Source organism: Rhinolophus sinicus, chromosome 3 (genome assembly GCF_057876585.1).
Source record: "Rhinolophus sinicus isolate RSI-liver-muscle chromosome 3, RSI-T2T, whole genome shotgun sequence".
NCBI lineage: Eukaryota > Metazoa > Chordata > Mammalia > Chiroptera > Rhinolophidae > Rhinolophus > Rhinolophus sinicus.
Window position 1 is genome coordinate 88,577,578 of NC_142503.1, and position 19,839 is coordinate 88,597,416.

Genomic DNA, 19,839 nt, shown 5'->3' on the forward strand with positions numbered 1-19,839 from the left:
GACCCCAGCCCCACTCCAGGTTCCCCAGCCCGCAGGACTGGTGCTGGGAAAAGGAGCCCCCACAACGTCTGGTTGTGAAAAACAGTGAGGATTCCAACCATCCGGGTAGGACAGAAGGCTGCAGGAAACCCAGACATCCTCTTAAAGGGCCTGTGAACAGACTTACTCACTCAAAGGCACACACCTTGGGCTCCAACGAAGGGACGGTAATTCGGGGGACATCAGAAGCATACGGGGGGATGGGGTGGGCAGACTGAGGTGTGTGGCTCCCAGGCCAGGACTGGAGGATAGTCCCATTTATCTGTGAAGGGACCTTCTCCTGTGCAGCCGGCAGGCGGGCCACCATCTTTAATATGTTGGGCCCTCCCCCTACGCTTACGGCCAAATCTGAATCTGATTGGTCTGGTGAGCTCCCAGGCTCTGCCGTGCTGACTCACTGGAATCCTGCCCCACCCAACACCCCCAACGTCCAAGGCACTTTTTCCCGAGCAGCCAACCATACCCACATTGCACTCTTTCTTGAACAACTATTGGAGTCCATGGGCCCCAAGACAGCAGTAACTGGCCTCAATGTGCTCTGAGACTTTTGCTGAGTAGCTGTAGGCTCAACACTGGCACTAAACCAGAGTCTGTATTAACCTGGTGACCACAACGCTTCCCACTGTAGTGATTCCCTGAGACACTGCCTCACTCAACTTGCATACCACATGAGGCTTTATCAGCAGCTGAAGTTTAAGGGAGCTGGCAGGTGGCAGCAGGACTTGGGGCATCCTGGCTTTTTGCAGTTATCCAGGGCTGAGTACTGGAGGCAGGTGTCCCTGGTTTGCAGTGTGGCCTCTCCTACAAGCCTCCAGGTTTAGCATAGACAGCAAAAAACCATGGATCTCCTACTAGGTAGTCCCCGGCTGGTCACAGGCAGTGGGTGACCTGGGCCTGCACCCGAGCCCCTTCCAAGAGGTCCCAGAAACAACATAATTGTAGGTTGGCTTAAGACCACAGCAGAGCACCACTCAATTAGCCCCACAAGCAGCACACACAAAGGGTGGCCTCAATAGGCAACAGAGCCTGCTGGGGTGAATCACAGTCAGTAGGGTAAGCCCTCCATACAGTAGGCCGTGAGCTGTAGATGTGGCCAAACCCCACAGCCAGCCAGCCTGAGGGTCAATCCCACTCACTAATGTGCCAATAGCAATTAAGGCTCAACTATAACAGGAGGGCACACACAATTCACACAAGGGACACTCCTGGGGCACTTGGAGCAGGTAACCAGGGAGTCTGTGTCCCATAGGACACCTAGTGCATAAGGTCATCTGGTCAAGACTGAGAGACATAACGGATCTGCCTAATACATAGAAACAAAAACAGGGAGACAGCCAAAATGAGGAATCAAAGAAACACGTCTCAAATAAAAGAACAGGAGAAAAGTCCAGAAAAAAACTAAACATAATGGAGGCAAGCAACCTACCAGAGACAGAGTTCAAAACAATGGTTGTAAGGATGCTCAAGGAACTTAGTGAGAACTTTAACAAAGAGATAGCAAGCATAAGAAAGGACATAAAAACCATAAGAAAAGAACCAGTCAGAAGTGAAGAATACAATAACTGAAATGAAGAATGCACTAGAAGGAATCACCAGCCGACTAGATGAAGCAGAAGACCCAATCAGTGATTTGGAAGATAAAGTAGCAGAAAACATCCAATCAGAACAGCAAAAAAAAAAAAAAAAAAAAAAAGCATAACAATATTTGCATCATGGGGGTAGGACCCGGTATGATATGATATGCTATGCTATGCTATGATATGATATGATATATTATAGACTGGGTCTTATGTTATATTAAAATAAGACTGGGTCTTATATTAATTTTTGCTCCAAAAGACACATTAGAGCTGATGGTCCGGCTAGGTCTTATTTTCGGGGAAACACGGTATATACAATGGAATATTGTCCAGCCAGGGAAGAGAATGAGTTCTTGCCATCTGTGGCAGCATGGATGGACATGGAAGATGCTGTGCTGAAGAGTATTATCAGACAAAGACAGATGCAATGTGATTTTGCTTATATGTGGAATCTAAAGAACAAAATAAACAAATCAGAAACAAACTCATAGATACAGAGAACATTTTGATGGTTGCCAGATGGGTGGGGGGTTGAAAGTGTGGGTGAAAAAGGGGGAAGGGATTAAGAAGTACAAATTGGTTGTTACAAAGTAGTCACGGGAATGTAGGAATATAGTCAATAATATTGTAATAACTATGGTGTCAGATGGGTACTAGATTTGTTGGGGTGATAGATGAGAGGAGGGTTGGGGACACTAAAAATGGTGAAGGGATTAAGAAGTACAAATTGGTAGTTACAAAATTGGTAGTCATGGGGATGTAAAGTAAAGCATGGAGAATGTAGTCAATGAATATATTAATAACTATATGTGAGTAATAGACTAGTCAGGGGGATCACTTCTTAAATTATATAAATGTCTACCACTAGGCTGTACACCTGAAATTAATATAAAATAATATTGAATGTCAACTGTAATTGAAAAATTTTAAATGGGGGGAAGGGGAGGTGAAGGGAAATAAGAGGTCCAAATTTCCAGGTATAAAACAATTAAGTCATGGGGAAGTAATGTACAGCATAGGGAATATAGCCAATAATATCGTGATAGCGTGGTCCGGTGTCAGATGGTGGCTGGACTTATCATGGTGATTATTTCTTTAGGTAGATAAATGTTGAACAACTATGGTGTACCCCTGAAACTAATATAATATTGTATATTAGCTATATTTTTAATAAATATCTCAAAAAAAGATATGTGGATAGCAAATAAGCACATGAAAAGATGCACAATGTCATTAAGAAAATGCAAATTAAAACTACAGTGGGATACCATTAAACAGCCATTTGAATGGTTGAAATTAAAAAACAAAAATCTGACAATATTAAGTGCTGATGAAGACATGAAGCAACTGAAACTCTCATATATTGCTGGTGGGAATGTAAAATGGTACAGCCCTGTAAAAAAGTACAACCAACAGCCTGGTAATTTATTTTAAAGTTAAACATGTACTTGCTACATGACTCAGCAATCCCACTTCTAGGTATTTACACAAATAAGCTGAAAATCTATGCTCACACGGAGGCCTGTATACAAATGTTAATAGGAGCTTTAATGATAATGGTCCAAAAAACTGGAAATAATTCAAATGTCTTTCAACTGGTGAATGGAAAAACAAACAATGGAATGGTCTATCTACACAATGAAATACTACTGAAGAATAAAAAGGAATTAACTATTGATGAGCACAATAAAATGGTTAAAGTCAGACCTCAGAGTGTTTATGAGTCCATTTATATGACATTTAGGAAAAGATAATACTATAACACTGTGTCAACCCTTGATACAGAGGTTATCAATGGTTGGGGTTAGAGGAAGGAGAGACTACAAAGAGGCAGCATATAAGAATTTTTTGGGTGATGAGGTTATTCTGCATCTTGATTGTGGTGGTGAAATCATTTGCCAAAATCCATAGAACAGTAAACTACAAAGAAGGAATTTTAATGTATGCAAATTAATATATATACATATATATGAACTATATCATCTTTAATATTAATAACAGAAGTTTACATCATTCCTTTTTTCCTTTAAATTTGCATTTCCATTGTACCCCCTCCAAAAATTTTATCCTACTACATTTTTATACTTGAAAGTCTGTTACTGATAACCCCATTACACTTCTCTTTTACAACGTATATACAGATTGAAAATTAAAACTTCTTTAAAATTTTCATGTGATCGTAAGTCTACATGCGATTTTAAAATGCTGGTTAGAATTATTTCTGTCGTCCAGAGTAGTTCAGAATGGACCAAAATAAAAATACATTATAAATTTCGGCAATAAATATAAATTTATATAAAAAAGACACACATCTTTTCTATCTGTTAGATTGGATGCTGCATGATTCCTGAATCAATGAATAAGGCCAATAAGACTTGTAAAATGTGAAAAAAAAAAGTCAAAATTTAGAAATCTATTTCCTAATGAGATGGATGTTTATATTTTGACTTGTCCCTTTGTTTGCATCTTCTCCCTCCCTGCCCCAAGTCTTTTTACCCCAGGACATTTTACCCCACAGTAAAATTCTGGATGGTGACACAGATTCCTCTCTTTCACTGACAAGTCTGAGGAAAGAGAACACATGGAGGTTGAAGGTTTGCTTGGGTAGCACCTGGATACCTGCTGCTTTGAAGTTCATCCTTCCCCATCTCTGCCTGGGCCATTCCAGCAACTTCAATCCCTGGCCTCCCATCTAGTCTGTCCCGCATCCAACCATCAGGCTTCTATCTCTGAATGACAGACTTGACCATTTTCTCCCATGGCCTACAAAGTTCACTGTCAAATCTTCCCTCTCCCCTCCCACTCTCCATACACAACACCCTCTTTATCTACTGTATCCAAATTCCTGAGCTGCTTCCTTCACAACCTGGGTCATGAACACCCCATTATACCCTTATCTGCGCCCCTCTGCCCTTAACCCCCATCTCCCCTTCTAGTCTGAGCACTGAGAGGTCCGTGTATTTTATTTCTCGATTCTACTCCTGTGCTGAGTAGAGTGCCTGTTCTGTGAGAGATGTTTGGGGAAAGCAGAAAATTGAATGAGAAAGGGAAAGAAGAACACCGTTCTTTCTTTCAAAATTGCCATAAAATGTTTCCGTATGGAGTAGAAAGAGACAGAGAGAGCTCACACCTATCAAACATTAAGGTTTATAGGTCCCGAAAATGATTGGTCCACGCCTGTGTGGCATTTTAATATTTTTATGGAAAGGACATGCCAGATGTGGGCCTTGCCTTTTTGGGTTGTAAAGTCTGATTGGGAAGGGGCCATGTGTGTGTTCTCTCCATTTCTTCACACAGGGTGGGCTCTAAATATATATTAAATGACAATGAATTGCCAGAGGGTTAGGCTGGTTTGTTAATCTTGGCGCTCAGGTTAACCATGGTGATGTTAATAACGAAATTCCCTTTCTGAACACAGCCCCTTTTCATCCACACTATGACAGAGTGTGGCTTTGAAGTCTCGTTTTATGAAGGGGAGAACAAAAAGAATGTTAGTGTTATAAAGTTCCAATACTGTGTTTCCCACAAATGCATCTTTTAATTGTACTTCCATAAAAACTGCTCGATTGCAGTAGATAGGGATAGCTCTGATTCTGTCCAAGAAGGAAACTGAATGAAGAGAACATTTGCCAAGTCTCTTGGAGTGTGCAGATTTGTACAGCAGCTTCAGCCTGCGTGGGAAGGCTGCATGCTGTACCCTGGACTCTGAATCCAGTTTGTGCCAGCAGAAGGGACCAGTAAGTCTCAGAGGGAGGGGAATGCCATGGAGTCAAGTGACAGCACCAGTCACCAGCCTTAATGATGAGATCAAGGTCCAACCACAGAATGCCTTTGGGCTCCTGGCTCCTTTCTCCCACCCATGAGAGGTTGACTGGCACCCTTACAATATTTCAGTTTGACTTATTGTAAAAATCCACAAGTCTTTATTCAATTTGGCATCTCCATGGCCTCTCCAGATAATGTGTCACAGACACATATGAGCCTTTTGGAAGCCCTGGGGCTTCCTGGCAAAGTGAGTAAAGGAAGCCATTAGCAAAGGCAGCCACAGGCCAGCGAGTTGGTTACCATCCATTGTCAGCCTGACTTTCCTTCTGGTCCCAGGCCCATAGTTGCTCAATGACACACAGCTTTAACAGATCTCCCAATTTACCGAGAGTCCCAGCAGCTTTGAAGGGCTCAGTGCCTAAAAATGTAAAAGCTGTAGATGGAATTAGTCTGGAAATTCAAGTAGAGAAAGTTGGTGGCTTTTTAACGGAAGGAAGACAGGGTTATATACAAACGGGTGGAATCGGGGGAGGTTGAGGGAGGGTCAGAGAGAAATTAATGAGTGTTCAGCAATTAAAAAAAAAAAAGACTACTTCCCTTTCTCCTGTGGCCAGCTGGATATGGTGCAACCCTCCATTATTAAAAGTCCTTAGAAGAAAGCTAAGAGCACAGAGACTTCCTAGTGTCTTACTTTGGCCTGGTGGCAGTGGCAGCTGGAAAGAAAGACGGAGATTTGAAGAATGAGAATGGGTAGAGGAGAGGGCAGGTTTCAGGAGGGGGGAGATGCTGATGCCTTAGCCTTCCAGAGCCCAGATTCCCGGAAGTAGGGAATATACTACCTTTCTGGGAGAGGGAATGGTGCTAAAAGGGGCAGGCAGGCCTAAGAGTAGCCCAGGAGCCTAAGGATATGTTGCCCATTGCTATGGAGCGGAGGGAATGACGTATTGATTCTAGGGAGCTGTGACAGGAAAAGAATCCAGCCCTGGATCACGCCTGTGCCTCCTCTACTATTTCCACCTCTGCCCACAGTTCCTTGAGAAAGAGTGGTAGCCCCTTAAAAAATTGTAGCACCGTGTGTATTTCTTTAACCTTTCTCCCATATTCATTCTGAGTATCATAGTATGATACCAACCCCGGTGAAGAAAGCTCTGAGAAGTTGTAAAGTTTTCAGTTCAGGAACATAAGGCAAAAAATGAGTCAGGACAAGAAATAGACTCATACTCTCAGATCAAGTTGGGACGGACCACAGGAAGGCTCTGGATACAACGCTGTTATTCTAAAGATGATTGAAACAAAACAACAAACATTTCTTTCCTGAGTCACGCAGACAAAGTAGTAGGAGAATCAGAATAAGAATCTATGCTTAGTGATTGTTAATTCAGTACAATTTCTTCTTCACCAGGCTTTTAGCACTGGTTCCATAGTAACGTGTGTGTGTGTGTGTGTGTGTGTGTGTGTGTGTGTGTGTGTGTGTGTATGAGAGAGAGAGAGAGAGAGAGAGAGAGAACTGGGCACCCATGGGCCCACGTCACACCCACTCACACTTGTAGGCTGCTCTGTATTAATCCTTAGCAATGACACACTTGCCATTGGTGGGCTCTCTGATCTCACATATACACGTATCCCCAGCCTGGCTGTGGTGATGGACAAATATAGCCAAACCTGCTAAAAGAGGTGTAGCTATCCTAGGATGAGGATGACTCACTGACCTCACAGCTGGCTAGTTCAGGAAATGGTTCACTTCCCCTGGAAGAAGTCACTGACCCTTAATATATTTTGGTCCCTTGATTGTTGATAGGAGGGACCCAGGCTTGAGACTTTGTGATATAGGATTTTGAAGGTGGGAAGCAATGCAAATTCCTGCTCTGGGTAGGGTTGTGTCTTTCTGAAAGCCTGTTGTTTCCCTGACCTGCTCTGGCCCTACCAAATTCATGGTAGCAAACGGCCTCATTTGGCCCTGTCTTTAGGGGCTTAATTGTCCTTCATAGACAAACACCATGAAGAAAGATGTGAAATTAGTTTACTAAATACCAATTACCTATACATTAAAATTTAAACAGTACAGGTAATTACTGTAAAAAAATTAAAATATATAATTTTTAAAAAGTCTCCTTTGAACATTTATTAGAGATATGAATGCCAACCCAGCGATGATTAACATAAGCTGGACCTCACTCTTTTACATCTTAATTATGTTCCATTTGCACCAAGGAATTGAGATTTGATTCCTTCTAAACTGTGCTATTGGCTGACCTTGCCGGCATGAGGTCATTAAAAACCAGTAATTCCTGCAGACACTACACATTTGAGCCATTATTTGTTTTACTCTTCCTCTCTGCTAAAGCATCTGTTATAGGTGGCATTGTTCCAATCCCACTTAATCAACAAATTAAACTTTCCCAGGAACAAAGAATCGTCCCTGAAATTTCTTCAACTGCCCTGGCTTCGCCTGGACACACTTACAAACGCACCCTGCTAAAACTGAGCAGTGACGAATGCTACCAAAAATGGGTGTTCTGAATCTTGCTTGGTGGTCTCTCTGGTTTGCCCTGGGGCAGCAGCCCACATACCACAGAGAATGTGATCTACAGATGGGGACTCAAGCATCCCGCAGGCAGGGCCAACTTGTGGGCACTATTAAATAATGCAAGAACCTCGGAAATGCTAACTATTTAAATCTCTCATTGTCCCACAGTTTATTGCTGGAGCCACACAGTAAATGCTTTCTCTGCTCCCCCCAAAAACACATTATCATGGTTCTCAATATTGATGAGTTAGTCACAATGTTTTTACAAAATGTGCTTTTAAAAGTTAACCTAACGTAGGCACGTTCTCCCCTTAGGCTCTCTTGCTTTTTTCTTTACATTTAGTTTTATTTTATTTTTAACCCAGAGTATTTTCTGACTCCAGCTCATATGTAAATACCAAGACTCTCTTTCCTGGCTGGCTTCATTCCATGATACCTCACTTTCCAAGCTGCTTATGGTGCTCAGGTATTATACTTTTGCTTCTTACTGCACGTTGTTTTTTTTTTTCCCTCTGTACCAAGAATGACAAGAAGAAAAGTAATTCATAATACTGAAAAGTTACCCAAAATGAACTTTTGGAGAAGGAAGCCCAAAACAAGCCTGGATGGAGGTAAAGTCCTCTGGCTCCCAAGACTCATACTTTGCTTTCCTTTGATCAAGGTATAGTTTGGGCGTGTTCCTAAGAACTTTACTTTTTCTAGAAGATTTAGGGAGGGAGAGGCTGGTGTGACTAGGAAAGGAAGCTGACATTTCTGGTTTGGCAGGGATTAAATGCTGTTTGGCAGCTATCTGAAGAACGAGGTGTAGAAAAAAATCAGCCAAATTGTTGAATAAATTAATTTTGACACATAACAGTAAAGACAGTTGGAGGGTACACCGAAAGAATTTGTTCCACCTCTTCTTACCAAGACTCTCTCCATATGGAGAGAAGTGAGGGAGACAATCAGTCATTTGAGTTTCTCGATCTGAACGTGGGAGAGTGTTGACTGCAGGCCAACCAGGAGCAAGTGCGGAACGGAGGTAGAAATGAGCGCCTTCTCTGTGTCTGACTCTATGCGTGGAGTTCTAAATGCCTTACTTCACTTAACCCCAGCAACAATTTGGGGAAGGTGAATAAAGTAATACCCACTTTGTCACTGAAGTGATTTGCCAAGGTCATGGGTCATGGAGATAGTGCCTGTCAGGCTAACCCTTGTTGTCTAATACTGAAGCCTATTGTCTTGGTCGGCTGTTACACTGCCTCGGGAGCCCAGATGTGAAATACAAAGTTCTCTTCATGTCCAGTTGATAGGAACTTCTTTACTCACTGATGAAGACCATTTAGAACTGATTTTTTTCTAGAATGCCCAGAATTTACCCATATGAAACCCACAAATTCAAATCAGTTTTCCCCCAAATTTAAACAAACTATTTCAAAAGCAGTTTTCATATTTAGAAATAACGATGAACTACTCTCCTGCCTCCAAAGGCACTGCTACAGACTAAATATTTGTGTCCACATAAAATTCATACGTTGAAACCCAATCCCTAATGTGATGGTATCAGAAGATGGGGCCTTTGGGAGGTGATTAGGTCACGAGGGCAGACTCCTCATGAAAGGGATTTGTACCTTTATAAAAGTCACCCCAGCGAGCTCCCTTGCCCCTTCTACCACGTGAGGACACAGTGACAAGACTGTCATCTATGAACCAGGAAGTGGACTCTCTGCTGTTGTCTTGATCTTGGACTTCCCAGCCTCCAAAACTGGGAGAAATAATTTTTTGTTGTTTATAAGCCACCCAGTCTATGGTATTTTTATTATAGCGACCCAAATAGACTAAGATAGGCGCATAAAATAAATTTCACTTTCCTCTGCTAACTAGGAGGCAACATTCTTTTCAGATCCTGTGATGGGCTAAAGAGGAGCTATATTTTATTTTAGTCTTTTAGTGACTTCTCCTGGAGCTGCTAAGGTGTTAATATCTTTGTACATCAGTCTTTTAATGATTAACTCGGGGGGAGAAAGAAAACCCTAAAACCATTCAGGACCTGTTGCAGGTATTCCGCTCCTTTATTTAAGGACCATACTTTCCAAATCTGATCTCTAACCAAACCTTGGTAGAAGGGCCTCCCTTTGGCCATTCCCCAAAGTGTTTTCCCAGGCTTTTGGGGGAATCCTTCCTCTATGAGCTTGAAATGTAGTCAGATTGCCTGAGACTTCTACAACACATAAGTCAAGGGTTTCTCTTCAAGTTTGACAAGTGATTTTTACTTCCTTTTGCACAGGTAAAGTGCACAGAGAAGTGTTCAGAGCCTCATGTAAAAATCTTTTCAGAAAACAAAAACTCAACACTTAAAAAAAAGGGGGGGGGGGCAACACCACAATGGAAAATAACTTTGTCATCTGTTTCTCGTTATTTTCTTATCTGTGTCTCATCCTTCATTTTGATAGGTGAGGTTTTATTTTTAGTCTCTTGTCTTTCAGGCTAGCGGGCTCTTGCTGTGGTTTTCTGTACATTTTCACCTCTATTCTCGTCAGTACACTTTTAATGCGAGATTGTTTGGATTATTGACTTGGCTGCTCAAGTTTAAGTGCTGCTGGCATGCACAGTGCTGGGTCTGTGCTTAAAGCATGTGTGTGGGGAGCAGTGTGTGTAAAACTGAGTTTCAGGGTTTTGGTTATTCCACTCAGCATTTCCATTTTTGAATAACTTTGTTTTTTAAGCCATCCTTGTGGCAGGTCTGATTCATGACTATCAGAACTGGAGTGAATTTCTCACCACCTCTTTTGGAAAAAAATGCCTCTTTATGTGGGAGCAGGTTGGAGGAGGGGTCCACTTTCCTGCTGCTTTAAGAACCAGGATTAAAGAAGAGACATAGAAGGTTATCAGGATATTTGCTAATTGCTATCAGAATATTTATTAATCGCCGAGTTACTAATTTGCTTTTCAATGTGCTCGTATGATCTTTCTCCCTGGTTACCAGTACTATTTTCTGGAACTTATGTCTTATTTTGTGTATTGTCAGATCTTTCTGTTTGCCTGTTTTTCTTTTCCTTTGTGAAAGGATAACCACATGGTGGTGATGTTTTACTAACCCAAATTTCTTGAATGTCTTTTTTTCTCCTTGTACATCTTCACAGGGCATGGGAGACCGGAATGAGTTGTGGCACGTTGGTTCATATTCGGATATGAAATGGATACATAGAGCTGCGGAGGATTCTGAAAGCAAAGTGGTCCTTGGGGAAATCTTGTGTTTGGATTACATTTTCTTTGTTTAGTAAAGCCCATGTGACTTCTAAACATTAAGAATCCTCATTGGACATGGCAATTAGGAGAAAATATTTTTCTGTCCATTTATTGGATAATTTTGATGCTAAACCAAGCAGTACTTTAGGGTAACAGCTTCTGGGTGGGCAAACATATCTTAATAGGACTCATTAACTGGTGGAAGGGATAATTCTAGTCTCTAGCTTGGAAGAAATGCATGGTGGCTTAAAAATTCATTCCAACAGACTCTTACCCTTTGCTGAGCTCCTCCCAGGGCAACTGAAAAGGGACACAGTGAAAGCCTGGTATTTTCATAATGCCATTGCTTAAATAGGAATGAAGGCTGTTCCCACAGGGAAAGTCTGTCCTGGTCCCAGCAGAGGACAATAGTGGCAGTCTTTGGCAGGCTCAGTCACCTTTTAGGGAAGCTTTTTAACCCAAAGTTTTCTTTTACTCCTTTATTTCTCCTTTGATAGTCCATACCTATCTCGTCAATAAATTCTGCGGGCTCTACCTCCGCTACATCTGGAAGCATCTCCTTTCCACCACCTCCATTATGTCTCCCCTGGATTATTGCAGTGACCTCCTCTCTGGTTCAACTTTTGCCCTTGGCTCTCCACAGGCAGCTCACAGAGAAGCTAGCTAGGGGAGAGATCAGATCACTTCATTTCCTGTTTAAAGCCTGGTAATGGCTTCCCCTTTCATTCAAAATAAGATTTAACTCTAATAAAATTCAATCTCTTTATATAGGCTTCAAGTTCCTTCACATCCCCCATCTCTCCAGCACCCCGCCCACATCCTTCTCTTTCTCTCTCTCTGCATTCCTCTCTATTAACCTCTTGTTCCCATGAACATTCCAAGTTCAATCCTTGTTTGAGTCCTTTGCACTTGCCGTTCTCTCTGACTGGAAGTTCTCGGCCCAGATTTTTGCATAGCTGACTTTTTGCCATTCAGGTCTCAACTCTTCAGCCTTGCCCCAGCCATTCTCCACCAGGGTCATTAGTGGGTTTAGTGTCTTCATAGTCCTTGCCACCAGCTGACATTTTCCGGTTTACCCTTATTTTCTGCCTCCTCTCTAGTATATACGTTACACACCAGTGGGACCTTGGACACTTTTTCCTTGCTGGAAGCTCAGTACTTAAATAACATGTGAATATTTTAGGTTCTTAATACAGTATTTTTCAATGGATGAAGAAAGCAAGAAAGAGTACATACCCAATAGTACCTACAGAAGATAGTAAACGGGAGATAAAAGGTTTCACTGCCTAGTCATGCTTGCTTTTATCTTCAATCTTCATTTATTTGTGCATTTAAGATATGTTTAATTGCTTGCTATGTGTTAGGCACTGTTCTAGGTCGTATTAACAGAGCATAAACCAAAGAAGGCCTGTACCCTCAAGGGCATGCATTTTAGAGTGAGGACAGAGTTAACAAATATACAGAATATCAAATGGTTCTAGGTTCAGTAAAAACTTTAAACCAGGTTAAAAGAATAGCTAATATTGGGGCAGGTGTGAGAATCTGCAATTTTAAAATAAAGGGTCATCAAGAAAGTCTTTTCACAAGGTAACATTTGAACGGAACAAGACATGTGGCTATCTGTGGGAAGAAAGTTTCAGGCAGGGCGTGTCCACAGACCCTAAGTAGAAGTCAGCCTGGTATTTTCCAGGAACAGCAGAGTCAGCAATAGCAGATGTGGAGTGACTGAGGGGTAACAGAAGTTAAAGAGTTGGGGATGGGGGCAGATCACAAGGGGACTTGTGGGCCATTGCGAGTGACACAGGAAGCTGCAATTGTAGAGCAAAGTGGAGAAGTAATCAGACTTACCTTTTTAATGAAGCACTTTGGCTACTGTGAGGTGAACAGACTGTAGAGGGTCCAAGGGTGGAAGCAGAGAAGTCAGTTGGTAGGCTATTGCAGTAATTAGAGTGAGAGGGGACGTGGTTTTAGCCCAGGCATTGGCAGTGGACGGGGCGAGAAGTGGTAGCATGTTCATATATAATGAAGGTGGTACCTACAGGATTTGATGTAGAGTATGAGAGGAGAGGAGTCAGGATCACTCCTTGAATTTGGGCGGGATGGTCTCAGAGGTCCCATCCAGCCCCAAGGTTCCATTTGCACCTGATATGCAACAGAAAGAAGCAGCAGGTTGTGGTTCCATATTTGAGATATGGACATTTCAAAGACTCGTAAAAACTGGAGCAAGCAGCAAGATTCATAAACAAGCTTACTCATCTGGACAGCCACATTTAGCCCGAGGAGCACAAGAAATCATAGCGAACTGGGTCTCTCTTCAACAATTACTTTGCTAATCACGTGGACACTGAGTTCTACAAATGACTAGATTTCGCTTTTCTGTGTTGGCTAGTGGAAAGCTTAATGCTACTTCCCTTTTGTACAGGTAGAAAACACAGAGAAGCTTTTGCTATATAACAAATCCCCCCAAAACTTACCATCTTAAACAACAAACAATATACAAACTATTGGTTTAGTGGGTCAGTAAATTTGTCCTGGACTCAGTCGGGTAGTTTTTCTTACCTGTTTTATTTATGTGGCTGCAGTTATCCAGTGGCTCAATGGGCACTGGCTGTTGGCTGGGCCAAATGTCTCCAGCAGCCTAGCCCATGGTTCCTCACATGGAGGCTGGGTTCCAGAGCTGCAAGATATTTTGAGGAGTAGCCTCAGAAGCTGTACAATGTCACATCTACTGTATTCTATCGGTCACAGCAAATTGCAAGGCAGCCATGAATCTTCTTCTGATGGGAGGAGCTGCACAGAATTTGTGGTCATTTTTAATATACCAACATTCCAGATCTGTGGTTTAGAAAAAGTATAGGAATTGATTGTACAAATTTTGTATTCGCCTCACTCCTGGCTCTTTTATATGTCCTATGCTTATTTGCACTTTATTGCACTTTTCCCCTCTGCTTATTTATGTTATCTTGTTATCTTTTATACATATTACAAAACTATCTTTAACCCTGTTATTTGTTATACCTTACAATAGACTATTTTTATACTTTGATATCTGGGATGCGTTTAAAGAGTTTTAAAGTTTTAAGAACATTGCCCTTAGCTATCTGTGAATGTCTATGGTACTTCTCAGCTTCATATGAAGTCAAAGTTAGTTATTAGATACTTGAGGGAGCTAATATCTTCCAATCTGGGTCTGGCTAGCACTCTCTCCAAATACTTCTTCCATCTTCCTTCAATGAAAAGAGGATGTTACAGCATGCAAGAGTGACAAACCACAAGAATTGCTTCAATGTACACTATGGGAACACTCTATTTTAGTTTGATCTCTGTGATTTGATGGACTTTGAAACCCATTCCCTGGAAAGAAATAAAAACTTTAGAGCTGGAGAATTTAGGAAGAAACATGATCTGTTTTGTGTGGTTTCCTTCTTTTTCCAAGTAGCTAGAGAATGAAACAGATCCAGTTGTAAAAATGAACACTGATGTCCTTACCAACTGGAAAATGATCTATCGTGATCAGGTTTCTTTGAGAGTTTCTCGCTATCTCTCCTTATGTATAACGACCAAACCGAATTCCAGGAAAGCTATTGTGTTCTGGAAGACACGCTGCCCACTCAAACTGACTTTTCTGAGCACGGGAGCTGCTGAAAAGACCTTGTTTTCTAAATAACTAGAAGAAATATATTTCATTTAAAAAAATTCACCAGATACCAAAATGGCAGGATTTGGGTTGGAGCACCCCTACATTTCTAATGCCTTGGCTAAAAACACTCTCACCTCACTCAAATTATTGCAATAGCTTCTCACAGCCTTCCCTGCTTCCACCCTTGTTTCCCCTACAGTTGGTTCACACTACAGTAGCCAAAGTGAGCCATCAATGGATCCCAAATAGCCAGTATTTTGATTTCTTTCCCCACTATAGATTAGTTTTGCTTATTCTAGAATTTCTACAAGTGGAATCATTCTGTGAGTTCTCCTATGTAATCCTCTTTCACTCAGCATAATATTTTTGATATTCACCCATGTTGTTGTGTTTGCTCATTTTTATTGCTGAGTAATATTCCATTGTATCACTATGCCAGTTTGTTAATCCATTCTCTTATTGATGGACAGTTGGTATTTTTCTAGTTTTGGGTTGTTATGAATAAAGCTGCAATGAAAATTCTTGTATATCTTTTTGTAGACATATGTTTATATTTGTCTTGGGTAAATACCTAGGGTAGAATTGCTGGGTCATAGGATAGGTGTATGTTTAGTTTTATAAGAAAGTGTCAGACCTTTTCCAGAGTGGTTGTAACATTTTACATTCCATCTAATAATATGTGAGTTTCATTGTCCTATATCCTTGTCAGCATTTAGTGTTGTCAGTATTTTGAGTTTTAACCAATCAAATGGGCATGTAATTACTTCATATTATGGTTTTAATTTTCATTTCACCTATAAGTAATTATGTTAAATGCTTTTTCATGTGCTTATTTTTCATTTGTATATTTTAATTTATAAACCAGCTATTCAAGTATTTTGATAATTTTAAAATATTGGGTTATCTTTTTGTTATTGAGTTGGTGCAGTTCTTTATATATCTTGGGCACCAGTGTTTGTGAGTTATAGGTTTTGTAAATATTTTCTCCCAGGCTGTGCTGTGCCTATTCATTTTCCTAATGATGTCTTTTAATGAGCAGGAATTATATATCTTGACAAACTCTAATTTATTATTTTTCTTTTACGATGTTACCTTATTGATTTTACTTATATGTTAGGTCTATGATTCACTTGGAGTTAATTTTTGTGTATACCATGAGGTATGTGTTGAGGTTTGTATTTTTAATATGGATATCCCGTTATTCCTGCACTATTTCCTGAAAATATTATATTTTTCTTACAGAGATTATTTATAAAAATTCTAAGTAATTATGTATTGCTTTCTATTGCTGCTGTAACAAATTGCTGCAAACATAGAGTTATTAGCTTACAGTTCTATAGGTCAAAAGTCTGACCCAGGGATCACTGGACTAAATCAAGGTGTTGGCAGGGCTGTGTTCTTTTCTAGAGGTTCCAGGGGAGAATGTGTTTTCTTAACATTTTCCACCTTCTAGAAGCCACCCGTATTCCTTGGCTCATGGTCCTGTTGTGGGTTGAATTGTGTCCTCCAAAAAGATTTATTGAGTCCTAACCCCTGGCACCTGTGAATGTGAACTTACTTGGAAACACAGTCTTGTGCCACATAAGGACATTTCAGTTGAACTGCATACATGACAGTAGTCCCATTGATAGGATAGTTAGATAGATATAAATGAGCAGGAGAAGGAGAGACCTAGCCCTGGTTAGAAAGCCCCTTACTGCAGCTTCTACTTGGGTCAAGAACCCTTGCAGCTGCCCTCAGTTAGGGCATCAATACCTTACTAGTCCCGCAGGATTCCAGGCTTACACATGCCCCTAAATCAAAGGAATGTATTGTTAGAAGCCAGAGAGGGGAGGAGGACATCCCGCTTATCAGAGTAGACATCATGCTTATCAGGACCATTTTACTGAGCTTTACAAACAAATCTTAAAAAGAAAAGTCACAGAAACAACCTTGAGAACCAAAAGGGAGGACTAGGTACCACAGTGGGAGAGGAAGAGAGATAAAGAGAAGGGAGAGAAGGAGATAACTCTACCCATAGAGATAAAATCCCTCACACAATGTAAGGAGAGAATGCTTCCCTCTCTTGGATCAGCCCGCTCCACGTCTTGGAGTGTATTCCCTTTTACTAATAAACTCCTTGGTGTTCTATGCTGCACAAACTCTGTCTCTTAACTGAATTCTTCAAGAAGACAAAGAGGCGAAGTATAACATCATTCCTGGTAACACCATAAGATTACAATGGAGCTGAAAAGTTCCTACCTGCTAGTGATGCTGTAGCTGTCATAACCTGGCAGCCATCTTCACGTTATAGCCATCTTAATGTCGTAGCCGTGGTAATGGCGAAGCCAACCCAACGTAAGGCATTACTGTTTTGTGCTATACCAGTCTATTGACAGTAATGCTATCAGCTAGAAATGCCTGGGGGCACTCACCTGGGGCCCGTGAGCTTCCCACAGATGTCTCCCCTTTCTAAATTAACATTAGGACTGGACATTAAGATTGCAAAATGCTCTTTAAGAGATAACCGTTAAGAAACTTTGAATTAAAAAAGAGTTTATTACTTATGAGTCCTGGACTATACAAGGCTTGTCAGGGGGCAAACAGACAGGTTGTAGACAAAGGGAGACAGAGAGAGAGAGAGAGAGAGAGAGAGAGAGAGAGAGAGAGAGAGAGAGAGAGAGAGAGAGAGAGAGAGAGAGCGCCCTTGTGAGCTCACACCATATAGGTAGGGTCTAGGGTTCTGCTTTTATTGGGGTTGAGGGTGGGGGCCTAAGGTTTAGTGGGCTCACTCTTTATTGGTGAATTTAAAACGTAAGAGTGGAAATTTGAAGACAGGGAAAGAAAAAAATAAGTAGCCTAAATGGTCAGTCATCAAAATCAACCAAGATCTCTAAAGCAAAGGAACCTCAGTAGAGAGGGGCCTGGCACTTTAACTGGGTAGCTGGCAATGTGTTTATTCCAGATAGCCGTCCTTGAAATGGATGCCTCAGCAATCAAAGCTTAAGTTGGGCACTTGCATTACGAAAAGGAAAGCCAACTGTCAGGGCTTACACTACAGTTATTCACAGGTTTGTGGTGATACCGGTATAAACAAACCTACTGCGCTGCCAGTCATATAAAAGGATAGCACATACTGTTACTGTAGTGGGCTATTTCAGCTCAGTTTGTGTAGGTGCACTCTATGATGCTCCCATAATGATGAAATCGCGTGATGCATTTCTCAGAACCTATAGCCGCCCGCCGTCAGGCTGCGCATGATTGTGGTCTTTGAAGACGTAATTTAAATGTAAGTTAGAATGCAGTCATACTGGAAGAGAGTGGGCCCTTAATCAAATATCATGGGGTTCCTTATAATAAGAGGAGAAACACAGAGACAACACACCAAGGGAGACCACCTTGTGATGATGAGGTAGAGAATGACGTGCAGCAGCTGCAAAATAAGGAACATCCAGGACTTCCGTGAACCACCAGATGCCAGGAAAAAGCAAGGAAGGACTCTTCCCTAGAGGTTTCAGGAGGAGCGTGGCCCCACTGACACCTTGATCTCAGACTTCTAGACTCCAGAACTGTGAGAATAAATTTCTATTGTTTTTAGCCACCCAGTTTGTGGTACTCTCATGGTAGCCCTCCAAAACTAATACTGCCTCCTTTACCGTCTTCAAAGCAAACAGTGCTGGGTAGAGTCCTTTCCAAATTGCTTTTCTCCGATCCTTCCTGTCTTCACAGCTCTCTCTGATCACAACCAAGAAAGGTGCTGTATCGGTCTGGTCAGAGTGCTAAAAGCAAATACCATACACTGGGTGGCTTATGAAACACAGGAATTTATTTCTAACCGTTTTGGAGGCTGGGAAGTTTAAGATCAAGGTGCCAGCAGATTCAGTGTCAGCGAGCCCCCACTTCCTGGTTCAGAGATAGTTGCATTTCCTTGTGTCCTCACATGGACGAAGGGGATGAGGAAGCTCTTTGGGTTCTTTTATAAGGGCACTAATCCCACACATGAAGGCTCCACTCTCATGAACTCTCATCTCGTAAAGGCCATACATCCCAATAGCATCACATGGAGAATTAGGATTTCGACACATGAGTTTTGTTGGGAATGTCAACAAAATACCAGTTTACAGCATAGTCTTTGCTTGTAGGACTCATGATTACATTGGGCAGCCTCGACAACGCAGGATCTTTTCCCCATTGACAGGTCCTTAGCCTTGGTCACATCAGCCAAGTTCCTTTGGCCACATAAAGTAACATTCTCAGGCTCTGAGGATTAGATGTGGACATTTTGTGGGTGCTATTCGTTTGCCTATCATAACTTATACTTTCCATATCTTCTATAGTGAATTTTAAAAATCATTTTTTATATTCAGAAATTTAAAATAAATATTATTTGTAAAAAATCAAAGATTCCTAGATTGGGTAAAAAAAAAAAATTGAGTCAAAAAAACCTCTTCTCATTAAACATATAAAATAGTATTAATAAGCTCCAATCATGAAATTACCCTTCCTCTGTTAACTTGTTAATGTGTATGAACATTACATTTAATTACTATTTTTTGGCTTACTTATTAATGTATATAAATGTTAAGTTTATGGTACTGTATTTGGCCAAAGTTATATTGCAGGGTGTTCCTGAATGAGTTAATTTCACAAAATTTCCCTATTTTATGGGGTGTTTACCCAATAACTTCATTATGAATAAAGTACAGATTTGGAGAGGTATTATCCTGAAATAACGTCAATCAGTAATAACTTTGGTTTTTATAAAGGTCATGTGATATAGCTGTATGTGTTTTTTTAAAGCAAATGAATTTAACATATTAAGTAATTATTCCTGCAGTATGATATCATAATCGCAAATTTCAGATCATCTTTTAAAGACACTTTTTAATGATCATTTAAAAAAACCATATAGTGAGTGATTTCTTTGTGAAGATCTTTAATCTACATCTAGAGGATGAACGAAAATAATCCACTGTCCTAAAACCATGCAAACAAGCACTTGTAGCTTGGGGAAAATCTGGAATACAGTATCACTTGAAAGTTCTGTATCTCAAAACCGACTAAGTGATGCTGCTTTGGAA